General features: G+C 41.4%; 2 pseudogenes; one reads left to right on the plus strand and one right to left on the minus strand.

The window, feature by feature from the left end:
- Positions 1 to 1,047: 1,047 nt before the first annotated feature.
- LOC122213502 lies at positions 1,048 to 1,536 on the minus strand (annotated as a pseudogene).
- Positions 1,537 to 5,696: 4,160 nt separating this feature from the next.
- On the plus strand, positions 5,697 to 9,734 carry LOC122213194 (annotated as a pseudogene).
- The last annotated feature ends 8,579 nt before the right edge of the window (positions 9,735 to 18,313 follow it).

Genomic DNA, 18,313 nt, shown 5'->3' on the forward strand with positions numbered 1-18,313 from the left:
GTGCTGAGCCAGCCCAGTGGAACATTGGGGACACTTGGTAGGGACATTTTGATAGGAGGAAGGAACTACAGAGCCTTTACCCCAACAGAAAACCTAAACTAACTGATTATACAGAAAGGATTTTAGCAAACCTGTACACGTAACATGCCGTAAGAAAGAGAGATCTTTTATACTTCTAGCATAAGCACACACTCACTGGTACCCAGTGAAATAAGAATTCCAACACAGAAAGCATTTTTGCTTTCATAGAACTAACAGCTAAAAAGCACACAACATATAATAACTTGATCTTTAAGTGGGTAGTCATGGAAGCTCCAAGATTATATCCACTAGGTTAGCCTGAGGATTCATCTATACAAATATTTTTCTAAAAATGCTTTAAAGAGAACTCTAGAAACAGATTACATCAGGACTAGCAGAAGACAGTGATGCAAGGACTAACAAGTGTAAGACAAGGAACTGATTTTCATATGTAGCTTCAGGTAAAGGATCTCTCTCTCTGTTGATTCCTATAGCCAATACTAGCTGGAAAGGGAGCTGCTTCAGAAAGCTCAGCTGGCTTGAGTAACACCCTAGAGAAATGTTCCCAAACAGACAAAAACCCCTTTGTGGCTGTGGGACTGAAACTGATGCATGTAGAAAGCTGTGAGCACACAAAAGGCCTGGTGGACATGTGGAGCCTGCTGAGACAAAGAGGGCTGGAAGTGGTGGGTTCTTCCAAATGCTGTTGACCTACCAATATGTATGTTGGGGAAGGGGCCAGGGTGGAATGCTGGCTTTGGACTTGCTCCAGAGGAGCCTGAGTCAGAGGCCTGAGAGAGGGGTCTACTTGGGGGAGGAGTGCTAGGATTACTGAAGACAAGAAGGTGCTTCAGGGTCCCAGGAGGGTTAGATGATTGTCTTCTGACCCGTCAATACTTAAAATTAATGAAGAGTTGAGGAACAGAGTCAGTATTTCCAAGATGTATTCTGTCACATTAGCCAAAGCCTCTTCCAGTCTATTGGGCTGGCAATGTCCAGAAAGATCCCATTGTCTGATGGTGGGACCTAGGGCTGCAGGTCACGCAGGGAAGGTGGCAGAGAAGGTGATTTGCACAATGAAGTCACCACTAAACCACTGCTTAAATCTAGTTCCCACTTTTCTGTTTCTGCTCTATAGTCCAGAAACATTTCTTTAAAGGCCAGAAAATCTGTAAATGTGAGCAGCATGTCAACTGTGTCACCAGCCACTTCATCTTTATGGTGCTATAGAGTTGTTGGGAAAGTCACCATGTTAAATCCAGGAATCTGCTCCAGCAGCTGTTCTTCAATATACTTTTCTAGCAAAGACATACATTTGTTAAAAATAGGCACTTAAGTGAGTTTATTTTCTTCCATGTCTTCAAACTCCTGATAGTACTTGTCCATAGACTTCCTCTGTAATAACTGGAACTCATCATCCATAATAAAGTCCTGTAAATATCCGATCACAGCATCAAATTCTGCATTGGAGGTGGAAGAGAAGGACAGCGCAAAGCTCTCTTCCTCTACATCCATCCCTATCGCTGCAATCACCTGCGGGACCCTACCCTGGGTGCAGCTGGGCCCAGCCAAGAGCCCAATATGCATCTGTGAGGCCTCCATTACCCACACTGGGGTTGCTCCCAGCCAAGCCTCACTGCTCGCTTGTGCCACATACCTACTGTCCTGCCCTGGGCTCCTCTAAGGCTATTGTATAGGACATCCCCTTAGACTCACACATGTACTACCCAATTTGGCAGGTGGGTGGGTAGACAACAGGCCCTTGGAGCATCCATTGATCACTGGGAGACAGAAGCTAATGCTTTTTCCCTTCTCCCAGGTGCATGGTTCTGAGATGTATTCATGGTGCCCCTTACAAGTTCCCCTGAGGACAAAGCATCAGTTGATTGAGTTACACTTTTCTTTTGTTGACTCTACCTCCTTTCCTATTTCAATGTCTATTCCTTACTTCTGCTCTCTGGGACACAGAAACCTTTGTCTCATACTTTACCATCAGGATCCTCAGGCAGAGATACAGAGGGTTTAGGAAATTACTGGGAAAAAGCGACAAACAAGGGAAAAGTGGAAAGAGCAATTAGAGATGATTCAATTCTTCAGGGAGAGGTGATAGAGGATAATGAGTTCCAGTTATTACAGAGGAATTTCATGAGAGTGGGAAGCATGGTTGGATATTGTGGTTGTTTTGGGGGTAGAGCCAACAGGATTTGTAAATGGATTGGATGTAGGGTATAAGAGAGCAGAGTCAAGGGAGACAGAACCCAAGTGTCTGGATGAGCCATTACAGCATGGAGTTACTGATGCCATTGTCATGGGCTAGTTTGGAGAATTTGATTCAGTACAGTTAGCTTCAAGAAGCTCATCGAGCATTCAAGTGGAAATTTCTTATGTTACAGATATTGAAATGGAGACCAAGAAATGTGAAAAAAAATCACCTAGTTTAAGGTCATATCATTAAGAAACCAAAATAGAAGAAAAGAAGGCAAAACAAAAACCCTTATCTACATCAATATATATCCTAAATGCTTCACCTCCTCTTTTACCTGAACTTCATCTGTTCCCAGAAATTTTCCCAAAAAAGTTTTCTGAAGCAAACGTGTGCTCTGGATTTGATGTGGTCTTAGGGACATAGTGGTAGGTAAAATGAAGGCTGAATAGTTTAAGGCTATCATTTTACGTCTTCTTGAACATCCTTTGATTATGTTACCTATCCCTCAGAATAGCTGAGCGACGGTGGTTCAGGATCTTTGTTATCACCTGAGGGGGAAGAAGGGAGGCTCAGAAATGCTGAATAATTTGACTGAAACTGCATAATTAAGTCAAGTTGCTGCCTAAATGAAGATTTGTGCCATCAAGCTCCCCTGTGCTATCTCTGCCTGGATGAATGTTCCAGCAGAGCCAAAGCCATTACCTGGGCAGTTCTTCTCAGCTTGGCTTAGGAGTCTTGGAGCCTGGATCTCTTCACACTGCCTCTTTGATAGACTATCTGAGACCAAGTATGAGCCACCATGGGGCCCCAGGACTCTGGGCTCCCTTACTGAGAGGGTGGTGTCCACTGACATTTCTAAACTGTGTTTCTGTGTAACATCTTGCAAAAACTTGCAACTGATGGAACAAAAGACCCTTTCATTACCTTGGCAGTAACTGAGTAAGTGAGTCACTCTGGCCCAAGGCCAAGTTCAGGTGTCAGGTACCTGAAAGCTGTGAAGAGAAGATAATGCATTTTCCTCTCCAGGAGAAGAGAAAACATGTTTCCTTCTTTCATCTGTATCAAGATTATCAATTTAGCAGTTATCTGAACTTATAAAACTGAACTTAAACTTCAAGGAACATTTATTGTCTTTTTAATTTTTAGTACAATAATGTATTTTTAATTTTGTTTTGTGAAGTGTTAACTGTCTTTGTTCAGTACCTTGCACATAGGAGTTTCTGTCCTATATGCATTATAAAATGCTTATATGATATGAAACACCTAGCATAGATTTGGTGTTGACATATGGTCAACAGATGTAAGAATGAATTCTTTTACTAGTCATTGAGAACTGAGTCCTTGAGACCATCCTGGGAAATCTTAAGAATGTGATTTGGCTTTACAGATAGTGATAAAATCCTAAGGACAAGGAATGGAAGGAACCATATGAAGTATAGAGAATGGAAGGGGCAAAAAGAGTATTTTAAAATTTTCTCTATTCAAAGCATTATGAACTAAAGAGCACTTTGATAATACCCAAAGATAATACACCTTGATAATAACACAAAGAGCAAACACAGGCTTTTTATGTTCAGTGAGGATGAACAGCCCAGTGCATAAAGCCTTGAGTGTTCAAAAACCACGATAATTATTGTGTCTTTGCTTGTCACTAAGTGGGACTCTGACCTTGTTCCAACACCAGTACCTTTCCATGAGGTGGGGTTTGGTTTTGCTTTATTAGTAAAATAAGGTGATCAGTATCAATTGTTGGTAGAACTTGTGAAGAGGTGGATAGACACGTGGATACTTTTGTAAATGTCTTAGAACAATGCAAAATTCATATATGAATGATTATGATGGTTTGAAAGATGGTCTCCTTGCTTCTAATCTGGGTGTAGCGACCAATCAGAATGGCTAAAATTAACAACTCAGGAAACAACAAATGTTGGCCAGAATGTGGAGAAATGGGAATGCTCTTACACTGTTGGTGGAAATAAAAACTGGTGCAGTAACTCTGGAAAACAGTGTGTAGGTTCCTCAAAAAATTAAAAATAGAATTACCCTATGACCCAGGAATAGCACTGCTAGGAATTTATCCTAAGGATACAGGAGTGCTGATTCATAGGCACAGATGTACCCCAATGTTTATAGCAGCACTTTCAACAATAGCCAAATTATGGAAAGAGCCTAATATCCATCACCTGATGAATGGATAAAGTAGATGTGGTATGTATGTGTGTGTGTGTGTGTGTGTGTATGTGTATACAAATGTACACACACGCACACAATGGAATACTACTTGGCAACGAAAAAGAATGAAATCTTGCCATTTGCAACAACGTGGATGAAACGGGAGGGTATTATGCTAAGTGAGATAAATCAGTCAGAGAAAGACATATCATGTTTTCACTCCTATGTGGAATTTAGAAACTGAACAGAAGACCTTGGAGGAAGGGAAAGAAAAAAATAGTTACAAATAGAGAGGAAGGCAAACCATGAGAGACTCTTAAATACAGAAAAACTGAGGGTTGATGAAGGTGTGAGTGTGGGGAATATGGGTGATTGGCATTGAGGAGGGCACTTGTGGGGATGAACACTGGGTGTTGAATGTAAGTGATGAATCGTGGGAATCTATTCCCAAAGCCAAGAGCACACTGCATACCTCGTATGTTAGCTAACTTGACAATTATCTATATCTATATCTATATCTATATCTATATCTATATCTATATCTATCTATATACCTACATCTGGGTGTAGTGAGAAGCAAAGTTTTGTCTGTCTGTGGACTGAGCACAGGATCAGCTTCTCTTTAGTTTCACAATGGCCACTCTGCTGGGTCCACAGTTACAGAACTTTTCACCAGTTCAGGGAATTCTCAGAGAATTGAAGCAAAACAGAAAATAAAGGTAAATAAAGCTAAAAGTAGAAGAGGGGAATTCAGCATGGAATACAAATGTAAAAAAGGAGTTGTTATTACCCTCAGAGCTGATGTTCAAGTTGTCCAACCTATTTCTTTGTCAGAGTTTTGGGATTTCCTGGTAGGTTTGAGAGCTCAGAGGAGAAGTGAGTATGGAGAACCAGAGATCCAGGCTGCATCTTATATATGAACCAGCCACCCAGCCTGCTCTCACCTCAGCAGACCTAGTCCCTAACCAGCAAGGATAGAACTCTTTTATCTGCCACACCAGAGGGCTTCAAATTTCTGAGACAGATTCATGTTATGAATCCTACAAAAAGAAGATCATAGCTATTAGAATAGATACAAATAAAATAGGATGTCTAGTTCTATGTACATGTCAGGCCATGTAACGTTTGGGACATACTTGTACTAAAAATTATTTATTTAAATTTCAAATTTAACTGGGCATTTTGTTTTTTATTTGGTATATCTGACAACTTTGCATCTGACTGACCCATTACAAATGATGGTAAGGGAGTTTGGCTCCCTTGTACCTGCCACTATGTCCAGCCTGGTCCAGCCAGCATGTCTACATACTTAAGCTCCCAGGTCTTCATCTCCAGTTCCATCACTTTATTGGGGTGGGCCACCCAGGTGCACCTGAGCTCCTTAGCCCCAGAAACTTCAGCAACAGCCACCTTTATGGTCTGGGTGCCTCTTGGCCATGCCTGTTCTCAGCCTAGAGGTGTCCAGTTAGCACTGAGATCCGTGAGGTCACCATCAATCAGAATCTGCTTGGCTCTGCTGCAGGTGGACATAGGCCCCTCTATGCAGATGTACCAGGAGGAGCACAAGCAGATCAAGACCCTCAACAACAAGTTTGTCTCCTTCATTGATGAGGTGTGGTTTCTGGAGCAGCAGAACAAGCTGCTGGAGACCAAGCAGGCCCTGCTGTAGGAGCAGAAGTCAGCCTAGAGCAGCCATCTCCATGATACCTTTGAGGCCCACATTGCTGGCCTGTGGAGGCAGCTTGAGTTGCTGCAGCTGGACGGGGGCCACCTGGAGGCAGATCTTTGAAACATGCAGGATGTTGTGGAAGACTTTAAGACAAGTAGGAGGTTGAAATTAACTGTTGAATGGCTATTGAGAATGAGTTCATGCTGCTGAAAAGGATGTGAACTCCTTCCGCATGAACAAGGTGGAGGTGGAGGCCAAGGTGGATGCCCTGAATGGTGAGATCAACTTCTTCAAGACCTTGTCTGAGCCAGAGTAGGCACTCCCAGATCTTGGACACATCTGTGGTGCTGTCCATGGACCTGGATGGCATCATAACGGAGATAAAGGCCAAGTATGCACCCAGGCTGAGGCTGAGGCCCGGTACCAGACCGAGTTTGAGACCCTCCAGGCCCAGGCCAGGAAGCACGAGGATGACCTCTGGAAAACCCCAATGGAGACTCTGGAGATGAACTGTGAGATTCAGAGGCTGCAGACTGATATCAACAATATAAAGAACCAATGTGCTGTGTTGGAGGCTGCCGTTGCTAAGGAGGAAGAATGGGGGTGGGGGGGAGGCGCTGGCACTCAAGGATGCACATGCCAAGCAGGAGGAGCTAGAGGCTGCCCTGCAGCAAGCCAAGCAGGACGTGGCACTGCAGCTGTGTGAGTACCAGGAGCTCATGAACGTCAAGTTGGCCCTGGACATTGAGATCACCACCTACTGCAAGCTGCTGGAGGGCAAGGAGAGCCACTTGGCCAGAGATGGTGTGTGAGGTGTGAACATCTCTGTGGTGAACTCCACTGGCAGAGGTGGCAGTGGGCTGGTCATGTTGGCCTTTGGGGGAGCCATGCAGGGCAATGCCCTGAGCTTTTCCCGCGGTGGAGGGCCTGGGACCATCAAGTCCTATTCCATCAAGTCCTCAGCTGCCATTCACAGGAGCTATAGGAAAATGAGCCCTGGTGTGTGGAGACCCTACCCCTGCCCCCCCATGGTCATAGGAGGACTCCCATCCCTGGGCCCAAGACTGCCAGGGAGTCTGAAAAATGATGTCAGAATAGTTTCCAATAAAGCAGCCTTTCTGGAAAACAAAACAAAACACCCCCCAAAACAAAAACAAAAACCAAAACCAAATGATGGTAATAAACTTTACCTGCTTAGGAATAATAAAATCAAATGTCTAGAGATGTTATATATTGGTGGGAATGCCACTAAGTATTATGTGTCTGTGGGAAAAATCAAGTACTGGTTCACCTTTTTATCAGTGAATGGATAGTAAACATTATTAAAAATAATACAAACTCCTTTAAAAAATATATTTCAATAGAGGCATCTGGGTGGCTCAGTTGGTTGCATGTCTGACTTCAGCTGAGGTCATGATCTTGCAGTTCATGTGTTTGAGTTCTATATCGGACTTGTTGCTGTCCGTGCAGAGCCTGCTTTGGATCCTCTGTCCCCCTCTCTCTCTGCCCCTGCCCCGCTTGCACTCTCTGTCTCTCAAAAAGAAATAAACATTTAAAAATTTAAATATGTATGTATGTATATATATTTTTCAATAATCTTCATTTTATCCTAAATTCTGGTATCCCAGAAATCACTGGTTTGGGATTTTTGCAGCTAAATATGGATTTGAAGTAGCCTGGCTTTCTTTGTAATGAACCCAGCTAGTGTACGTTTTCAGGGATGCTGTGTCTGTACAAGGTCCCATCAGTAAGTGAAGTGGGCAGGAAAAGTCTCTGACAGGGGTGGGATTCAAGTCATGCCTTGTGTGATAGGCAGAGCCTGGTAGGGTTTGCACTGGCCAGCCAGACTCTATCCTCCCCTCATTCGTATTCTTCACTGTCCAAGTCATCCTTTTATTTAGAAGTCTTGCTGGGTATTTTCTCATAGCAGATTAGATGCTTAGTTATAAACTAAGTGTTGATAATTTTAATCAATGCTGATAATTTTTCTATTTCCTATCTTGTCACCCTCCTTTCCTCACCACCAGGTAAGGAGGGAAGTATTGCTTTCCATATTTTATAGATGGAGGATTTAAAATACGTTGAATGAACACCCTTGTGGCTGATCTTCCTGTGTGTACTCCTCAGATGTTGGTTCTTTCTCAGATAGAATCTACCACTGATCCATTTCTCTTCTTACATTATATTCTTTTCCTGAGTGATCACAAGTCCTCTCATAGTTTCTGTTGATGACTCCCAAATTTCCAGTCATCGAATGCACACTTATTAAGTACCTACTAACAGTTGAGGTGCTGAGGACTTAAATGTGAGTAAGACACAGTCTCCCTCCAGTTGCCAAGGTGCCAACTGCCTATTTGACATCTCTCCTTAGATGTCTAGTGGGCGTGTGAAAGTCACGTTCTCCCAAACAAGTCCATCATCCTCTGCAATTCCTTTTTCTTCATTATCAACTCAGTTATCCAAGACTAGACATAACCCTTGACTTCTCCCTCTATCAAAACTCCACAACCAATTTGGTAATTCCTTCCATTAATCTCCTAGGAGCACAGGATGATGGTTAGAACTTTGGAGCAGATTGCCCAAGTTGGAATTCTGGCTCTGTGTGCTTGCTGTCTGTGTGACCCTGCCTCATTTTCCCCATCTGATAATTTGGAATAATAAAGAAACCTGACAGAAAGAGCTTAGATGAACTTTAAATGACTTAACCCATAAAAAGGCCTTGGAACAGTGTCTGACATATAGGAAACAAAAATATTATCTATTATAATTATTATTATGCACCCTCTCTTTGCCATCACCACTGACTTAGTTTGGAGCACTATCACCTCTTACCTGGATTACTACAATTGCTTCCTATCTGTTTTCCTACTACAGGTCTTTCTGCTTCCTACTCATTTCCCACACTAACACCAGATTTCATTTTTAAAATTAAATCTAACTATTTCACTTCTTAACATCCTTTGGTGACTTCCTAGTAGCTTCAGAATAAAGTCTAAAGTTCTCAGTATGATCTTCAAGGCTCTTTATGACCTGACTTCCATTTTCACTTTCTACTTTGCATGCTCTAAAGTTACTGTTTTGAATCTCCCTCATTCTCATCTCTCCAACCCACCTGGAAACTTTCAACTCTTTCTTCCAGACTGGTTTTAGGCATCATGCTTTCTAAGAGCCTTCTGCAACCCTCCACGTTGGGATTGAGAGTGCTTCTATTATGCTGGTGAAGCTGTACATGCATTAGTAGCGTCCAATGCAATGTCTAGTGAATTATCACCTGACATGTCATTGGGAGACCAAATGTAGTATTCCTCGTTCCTGAGATTGCACCATGGGCACCATGTTACTTGCTTTTCCTTTTTAAAGTTTGTTTATTTTGAGAGTGAGATAGAGGGATGGGCAGAGAGAGAGAGGAAGAGAGAGAATCCCAAGCAGGCTCTGTGCTTTCAGCACAAAGCCCAATGTGGGGTTTGATCTCATGAACTATGAGATCATGACCTGAGCTGAAGCCAAGAGTCACTTAACCGACTGAGCCACCTAGATACCTCTGCTTTGTCTTTTTTGTAACCATATGTCTGCTTTGTCTTTTTTGTAACCAATATGTCTTTTTAGATCCCCATGGACAGGAAGGGGCCAGAAGAGCTTCAGAAGAGTTTGGGGCACATATACTAGATAATCTTCTTTTAAATTTTTTATTTTTTAAGATTTACATCCAAATTAGTTAGTATATAGTACAACAATGATTTCAGGAGTAGATTCCTTAATGCCCCTTACCCATTTAGCCTATCCCCCCTCCCACAATCTCTCCCAGTAGCCCTCTGTTTGTTCTGCATATTTAAGAGTCTCTTACGTTTTGTCCCCCTCTCCATTTTTATATTATATTTTGCTTCCCTTTCCTTGTGTTCATCTCTTCTGTGTCTTAAAGTACTCATATGAGTGAAGTCATATGATATTTGTCTTTCTGTGACTAATTTTGCTTAGCATAATACCCTCTAGTTCCATCCACATAGTTGCAAATAGCAAGATTTCATTTTTTTATTGCTGAGTAATACTCCATTGTGTGTGTATATATATTGACGAGTAATACTCCATTTTGTGTGTGTGTGTGTATCTATCTATCTATCTATCTATCTACCTACATATCTATCTATCTATCTATCTATCTATACATCTTCTTTACCCATTCATCCATTGATGGACATTTGGGCTCTTTCCATACATTGCCTATTCTTGATAGTGCTGCTATAAACATTGGGGTGCATGTGCCCCTTCAAAACAGCACACCTATATCCCCTGCATAAATGCCTAGTAGTACAATTGCTAGGTCGTAGGGTAGTTCTATTTTAAATTTTTTGAGGAACCTTCATACTGTTTTCCAGAGTGGCTGCACCAGCTTGCGTTCCTACCAACAATGCAAAAGAGATCCTCTTTCTCCGCATCCTTGCCAACATCTGTTGTTGCCTGAGTTGTTAATGCTAGCCATTCTGACAGGTGTGAGGTGGTATCTCATGGCGGTTTTGGTTTGTATTTCCCTGATGATAAGTGATGTTGAGCATTTTTTTTCATGTGTCGGTTGGCCATTTGGATATCTTCCTTGGAGAACTGTTTATTCATGTCTTTTGCCCATTTCTTCACTGGATTATTTGTTTTTTGGGTATTGAGTTTGATAAGTTCTTTATAGATTTTGGATACTAACTCTTTATCTGATATGTCATTTGCAAATATCTTCTTTCATTCTGTCAGTTGCCTTTTAGTTTTGCTGATTGTTTCCTTCGTTGTGCAGAAGCTTTTTATTTTGATGTGGTCCCAGTAGTTCATTTTTGCTTTTGTTTCCCTTGCCTCCAGAGACATGTTGAGTAAGAAGTTGCTGTGGCCAAGATGAAAGAGGTTTTTGCCTGCTTTCTTTTCAAGGATTTTGATGGCTTCCTGCCTTATATTGAGGTCTTTCATCCATTTTGAGTTTATTTTTGTGTATGGGGTAAGAAAGAGGTCCAGGTTCTTTTTTCTGTGTGTCGCTGTTGAGTTTTCCCAGCACCACTTGCTGAAGAGACTGTCTTTATTCCATTGGATATTCTTTCCTGCTTTGTCAAAGATGAGTTGGCCATATGTCTGTGGGTCCATTTCTGGGTTCTCTATTCTGTTCCATTGATCTGAGTGTCTGTTCTTGTGCCAGTACCATACTGTCTTGATGATTACAGCTGTGTAGTATAGCTTGAAGTCTGGGATTGTGATGCCTCCTGCTTTGGTTTTCTTTTTCAAGATTGCTTTGGCTATTTGGGGTCTTTTGTTCTCATTATCAAGGAGCATGGAATCTTTTCCCATTGTTTTTGTGCCTTCTCCAATTCCTGTCATAAGCTTTCTATAATTTTCAGTGTGTAGATTTTTTCACCTCTTTGGCTAGATTTATTCCTAGGTATATGGTTTTTGGTACAACTGTAAATAGGATCGATTCCTTGATTTCTCTGTCGCTTCATTGTTGGTGTATAGGAATGCAACCAATTTCTGTGCACTGATTTTATATCCTGCAACTTTGCTGAATTCATGAATCAGTTCTAGCAGTTTTTTTGGTGGAATCTTTTGGGTTTTCCATATAGAGTATCATGTCATCTGCGAAGAGTGGAAGTTTGACCTTCTCCGGACCAAATTGGATGCTTTTATTTCTTTGTGTTGTGTGACTGCAGAGGCTAAGACTTCCAATACTATGTTGAATAACAGTGGCAAGAGTGGACATCCCTGTCTTGTTCCTGACCTTAGGGGGAAAGGTCTCAGTTTTTCCCCATTGAGGATAATATTAGCATTGGGTCGTTCATATATGGCTTTTATGATCTCTAGGTATGCTCCTTCTATCCCTACTTTCTTGAGGGTTTTTAGCAAGAAAGGATGATGTATTTTGTCACATGCTTTCTCTGCATCTATTGAGAGGATCATAAAGTTCTTGTCCTTTCTTTTATTGTTGTGATTAATCACATGGTCTTTTATGGATATGGAGCCAGCCCTGCATCCAGGTATAAATCCCACTTGGTCATGGTGAATAATTTTTTTAATGTATTGTTGGATCCGATTGGCTAATATCTTGTTGAGGACTTTTGCATCCATGTTCATCAGGGAAATTGGTCAATATTCTGCTTTTTGGTGGGGTCTCTGTCTGGTTTTGGAATCAAGGTAATACTGGCTTCATAGAAAGAGTTTGGAAGTTTTCCTTCCATTTATATTTTTTGGAACAGCTTCAAGAGAATAGGTGTTAACTCTTCCTTAAATGTTTGGAAAGATTCCCCTGGAATGCCATCTGGCCGCAGACTCTTGTTTTTTGGGAGATTTTTGATTACTAATTCGATTTCCTTACTGGTTATGGGGTCTGTTCAAATTTTCTCTTTCTTCCTGTTTCAGTTTTGGTAGTGTATACGTTTCTAGGAATTTGTCCATTTCTTCCAGATTGCCTATTTTATTGGCATATAATAGCTCATAATATTCTCTTATTATTGTTTTTATTTCTGCTGTGTTGGTTGTGATCTCCCCTCTTTCATTCTTGATTTTATTTATTTGGGTCCTTTCCTTTTTCTTCTTGATCCAACTGGCTAGTGGTTTATCAATTTTGTTAATTCTTTCAAAGAACCAGCTTCTGGTTTCATTGATCTGTTCTATTGTTTTTTGTTTGTTTGCTTCAATAGCATTAATTTCTGCTCTAATATTTATTAGTTCCTGTCTTCTGCTGATTTTTGGTTTTATTTCCTTTTATTTTCCAGCTCCTTAAGGTGTAAGGTTATGTTGTGCATTTGAGATCTTTCTTCCTTCTTTAGTAAGGCCTGGATTGCTATATACTTTCCTCTTATGACTGCCTTTGTTGCGTCCCAGAGGTTTTGGGTTGTGGTGTTATCATTTTCATTGGCTTCCATGTACTTTTTAACTTAATCTTTAACTTCTTGGTTAGCCCATTCATTCTTTAGTAGGATGGTCTTTAGTCTTCAAGTATTTGTTACCTTTCCAAATTTTTTCTTGTGGTTGATTTCGAGTTTCATAGCATTGTGTTCTGAAAATATGCATCGTATGATCTCGATCTTTTTGTACTTGCTGAGGGATGATTTGTGTCCCAGTGTGTGGTCTATTCTGGAGAATGTGTACACTGGAGAAGAATGTATATACCATTGCTTTAGGATGAAATGTTTTGAAAATATCTGGTAAGTCTATCTGGTCCAGTGTGTCCTTCAAAGCCATTGTTTCCTTATTGATTTTTTGATTAGATGATCTGTCAATTGCTGTGAGTGGGGTGTTGAAGTCTCCTACTATTATGGTATTACTATCGATGAGTTTCTTTATGTTTGTGATTAGCTGATTTATATATTTGGTTGCCTTCACATTTAGCCTATAAATGTTTACAGTGTTAGGTCCTCTTCGTGGATAGACCCCTTCATTATGATATAATGCCCTTCTTCATCTCTTGATATAGTGTTTATTTTAAAGTCTAGATTGTCTGATTTAAGTGGCTACTCTGGCTTTCTTTGGTTGACCATTAGCATCATAGATGGTTCTCCATCCCTTACTTTCAATCTGAAGGTGTCTTTAGGTCTAAAGTGGGTATCTTGTAAACAGCATATAAATGGATCTTGTTTTATTATCCTTTCTGTTACCCTATGTCTTTTGATTGGAACATTGAGTCCATTGACATTTAGAGTGAGTACTGAAAGATATGAATTTACTGCCATTATGTTGCTTGTAGAGTTGGAATTTCTGGTGGTGTTCTCTAGTCCTTTCTAATATTTGTTGCTTTTGGTATTCATTCATTCATTCATTCATCTTTTCTCCCCTTACAGAGTCACCCTTAAAATTTCTTGCAGGACTGGGTTAGTGGTCACAAACTCCTTTAATTTTTGTTTGTCTGGGAAACTTTTTAATCTCTCCTTCTATTTTGAATGACAGCCTTGCTGGATAAAGAATTCTGCCTGCATATTTTTCTGATTCAGCACGTTGAATATATCCTGCCATTCCTTTCTGGCCTGCCAAGTTTCTGTGGATGGGTCTGCTACAAACCTGATCTGTCTTCCATTGTATGTTAGGGACTTTTTTTCCCTTGGTGCTTTCATGATTCTCTCCTTGCCTGAGTGTTTTGTGACTTTGACTATGATATGCCTTGCTGATGGTCGGTTTTTGTTGAATCTAATGGGAGTCCTCTGTGCTTCCTGGATTTTGATGTATATGTCTCCCCAGGTTAGGAAAGTTTTCTGCTATGATTTGCTCACATAATCCTTCTATCCCTATTTCTCTCTCTTCCTCTTCCGGGACCCCTATGATTCTGATGTTATTCCTTTTTAATGAGTCACTGATTTCTCTAATTCTTAAATCGTGCTCTTTTGCCTTAGTCTCCCTCTTTTTTTTCTGCTTTGTTATCCTCCAGTAGTTTGTCCTCTATATCACTGATTCTCTGTTCTGCCTAATGCATCCTTGCTGCTGCGGCATCCATTTGAGATTGCAGCTCAGTTATAGCATTTTTTATTTCATCCTGACTAGATTTTACTTCTTTTATCTCCGCAGAAAAGGATTCTAATGTATTTTCGGCTCCAGCTAGTATTCTTATTATTGTGATTCTAAATTCTGGTTCAGACATCTTACTTGTATCTGTGTTGGTTAGGTCCCTGGCTGTCATTTCTTCCTGCTTTTTCTTTTGGAGTGAATTCCTTCATTTCATCATTTTGAAGGGAGAAAAGGAATTAATGAGGTAAAAAAATAAAAAAAATAAAAATTAAAAAAAATGTTAAAGTTAAAAAATTAAAAACACACATGCACACAAAATCAAATAAATGATGTTATTTCCTAGGTGTGTTTTGGTCTGGGTGTTGAAAGGGGCTTGATAGATTAGAGAAAAAAGGGGAAAGAAAAGAAAAAGGAAATCATTTAAAATTTGAAAAAATGAATACACTGAAGCAGAATAAAATGAAATGATGGAAGAAAAATAGAATTTGAAAAATTTACACAAAAGTAAAAAATATAGTTGAGAAAAATTAAAGAAAAATATTTTAATAAAAATTGAAGATAAAAATAAGTTTTCTCTCTTTCTGTATTTAAGAAAAAGAATACCAATGAAAAAGAGATAAAAGAAAAAAAAGAAATTAAATAGATGGACTGGCAAACAGACTGAAATACGACTGAAATTACTTCATTTCCCCTAGAAATCAAACTACGAACTGCTTTATAGTCCATAAACTAAGCAGGTGAAGAGACTCTTGTTCCTGAAGAATGAGGTTGGCCCAGTTGCGCAGGGGTTAGTGTAACGGCTCTGTTCTCCAGTAGATGGCGCTGCTTAGCTTACTGGGGTGGATTGTTGTGGTGCTTGTAGGTGTGTATGTGCATGCACAGGAGCTATGATAATGGCATCACCCAGCTAGCCAGACTGTAGTATCGGAACTCTGTTCTCCCTGATCAGCAATCAAGCACCTGTCCTTTGTTTTTGGCTTCCATCCACTCTCTGCTTTTACACAGTCCATGTCCAAGCCCCATGCAGTGCCTCCCTCCTGAGTTTTATCTCAGATGCGGCTGTTTTTTCTGACCCCTTATTTTTGAGGAACTGTGGATTTGACCTGTTCTGCCCCTCTGTGGGAAAGTCTTATTGAGCAATGGCCAGGTATGGCCACACCCAGGAATGTTTGCAGGACCGTGCTGCTGCCAATGCCCAGAGTCTGTGGCCGGGTGCCAGCCTGCATGCCCCAGAAAAATTTCACGCGATCATGTAGCAGCAGTGTTTCTGGGATTGTGGCCTATCACAACACACATCTGGCACCAGGCTTCATCCCCAGCGACTTTGTTCCAGCACCAGCAAATATGATTGTTCTCCCAGATCCACTGGGTCACTGCCTGTAGCGGGAGATGGGGGTGACACACCACCTCTACCAGGTGTCCTCCCAGCAGGGGAACCGCCTCTCTTGTGTGGACCAAAGACCCCTGGACTTCACTCTGCTCCTGGGATTCACTCTTCCCACCAGAACACAGCCAGGTATTGAGCTATGGTGTTTCAGACTCTGCGCTCCCCCTGTTTATAGAGTCTTAATGGAATTTAAACCCTCTCCTTTCTCCTTTCTCCCTTTTTAGTTCAGTCCCTGCAGCTGTTTCCACTTTCTGCTTTCTCTCCAGCTGCATTTGGGTTGGGGGGTGTTTTTCCCATATTCTCCCCCCATTTCCATTCTCTCTTCACACACAAAAATGGCTCCCTGCCCTCCACAGCTTCTCTCTCCCCCAGTTCACCTCTCTGCACGAGGTACCTGCTGAGTTGTGTGGTTCAGGTTGTGCATATTGTTGTGTTAATCCTCCAATCAGTTTTCTAGGTGTGCAGTATGGTTTAGTGTTGGTCTGGCTGTATTTCATGGATGTGAGACACAAAAAAACTTCCATGCTGTTCTGCCATCTTGGCTCCTCTAGATAGTCTTAATGAAGGCAAGGATAACCTATTGAGCACTTGAATGCTAAAGATGGTGCATTGTGTACACTCTCATGTTTCATGGCAGCAAGTAGGTACTGTTGCTATATACATTTTACAGTAGAGGGAACTGAGGCCTAAAATCACACTGTTCATGGTTGGCAAAGTGGGAGTTTGGACTCAAAACCTGCCTGCAGGAAAGCCTGTGCTTTTGATTTGAGCTTTGTTTAAGATTCTTTCCCTGTCTCCCTTTCAGTGGCACTCCCAGGCTGTTTGGATTATTTCCTTAGCACCAGTCTAAGAGAGCACTAGGATGCTTTGAGAGACCCCCGACAATTGTATCTAGGGCCCAGTGGGCTGCCGGTTGGGAATGGGTGCACGATGGAAATGCTCACAAAACTCAGTAAACATGTGTCCCTGTGTTGTTAAGTTATCTGTGTAAGGAAAGTGTTTAACACTTATTGTTAAAGCTATGTAGTGGTGGAGGTGAGGTTGGGAGGTTGACATTAGCTAAAATGTGAACTGAAGAAAGTATACATCAGTTGTGATAAGAATGGTGTTACTCTGAAGCTTTGAATGTGTAATCTATTTTCATATTTCTCTCTCAGCCCCTTCCTTTTTCCTTCCCATATTCAAGCAATGGGCTAGTGCTGTGCTTATTGAATCAGGGGAAGCAGGTGGTAGGGCAGAAAAATCCTGACTTTTGCCTTTAAAAGCCTAAGCCCAAAGAGAGGAGAAGATTCAGGGCATGGATAATGTGTCTTGATCAGAAACAGGAAGGAGAAGGATTTCCTCCCTTTTGAAGACTGTAATTCCTGTTTAGAGTGGATGAGAGCAGAGGAGTCTGTGAATCCTGAAGAAGGAACCTGGCCCTCTCTTCCTGGAAGTGTGCTGAGAAGGCAATGCCTCTGTGGTTTATCCAAGGAGGCCTATAAAAAGATCCAAGGTCTGAGGAACAGCCTTGAAGAAGCAGCAAGGAGGCTCACTCAGATCTGAAGAGGCCATGTTATGAAGTATGACTTGATGACCAGAAGGTCCTCTAGTGCCTTGGTGACCCAGAAATAGCCTTCTCTGTAGACACAGATATGAAGGATGCCAAAACAGACTGAAATTAAGTTTCCTGCCAGCCCTGGAATGAGTGCTCAAATAGAAATTAAGCAAACATTCAGATCATGTCAGCAGTTCTGGCAGGCAATCTCTACCTTGTGCCTAGCTGGAAGAACCCCAGATATCCTTTCTGCCAGCTGCTCATCCATTCCAGGTGGACTGCTTTTTGAGGTGTCTTACTCCAGTAGAGTACTGATAGCCTGCAGAGGTAGAGGCTTCTTGGCATTAGGCTCAGAAGCTGCTGATCAGCCTTGATGCTGTTCGGGTCTTCGAATAAACAATTGAGGCTATAGGACCAAGACATATGTATTTCTTGTACCCCCAATAGTCTTGGGAAGTGACACACAAAGGACAGGAGTCAATAAGAAGTAGTAAATGAAGGAGGAAGTAGGAGGTGAGTTTGGAAAAGAGGGAAAAGAACTGGAGAGCAAAGAGGGCAGGAAAGCAAAGTCGTTTTGGGACTTGAAATCAGTTTGGGCTTCCAAAAGCTTGTTGGTGGCTCTGGTGCTCTAAGCTGTCCCTGTCAGTGAGTATTATCTAAGTAGGGATGATCACCCTGCATCTCTCTGCAAAGACTCAAAGCAGGGGCGGGAAATGAAATTTAAGAAAATGTTTGGCCCAACAGGCTGTCAACTCAAGTTCATTCTGCTGAAACATTTCCTTCAGAAGGAATGAAAATGGGAAGGCAAACATCTGTAGCTTTCTCTTAAAAGGAGCATCTTTAAACAGATGTGCTGAAAAA

The sequence above is a fragment of the Panthera leo genome, chromosome A2, assembly GCF_018350215.1.
Source record: "Panthera leo isolate Ple1 chromosome A2, P.leo_Ple1_pat1.1, whole genome shotgun sequence".
In the NCBI taxonomy this organism is placed as follows: Eukaryota; Metazoa; Chordata; class Mammalia; order Carnivora; family Felidae; genus Panthera; species Panthera leo.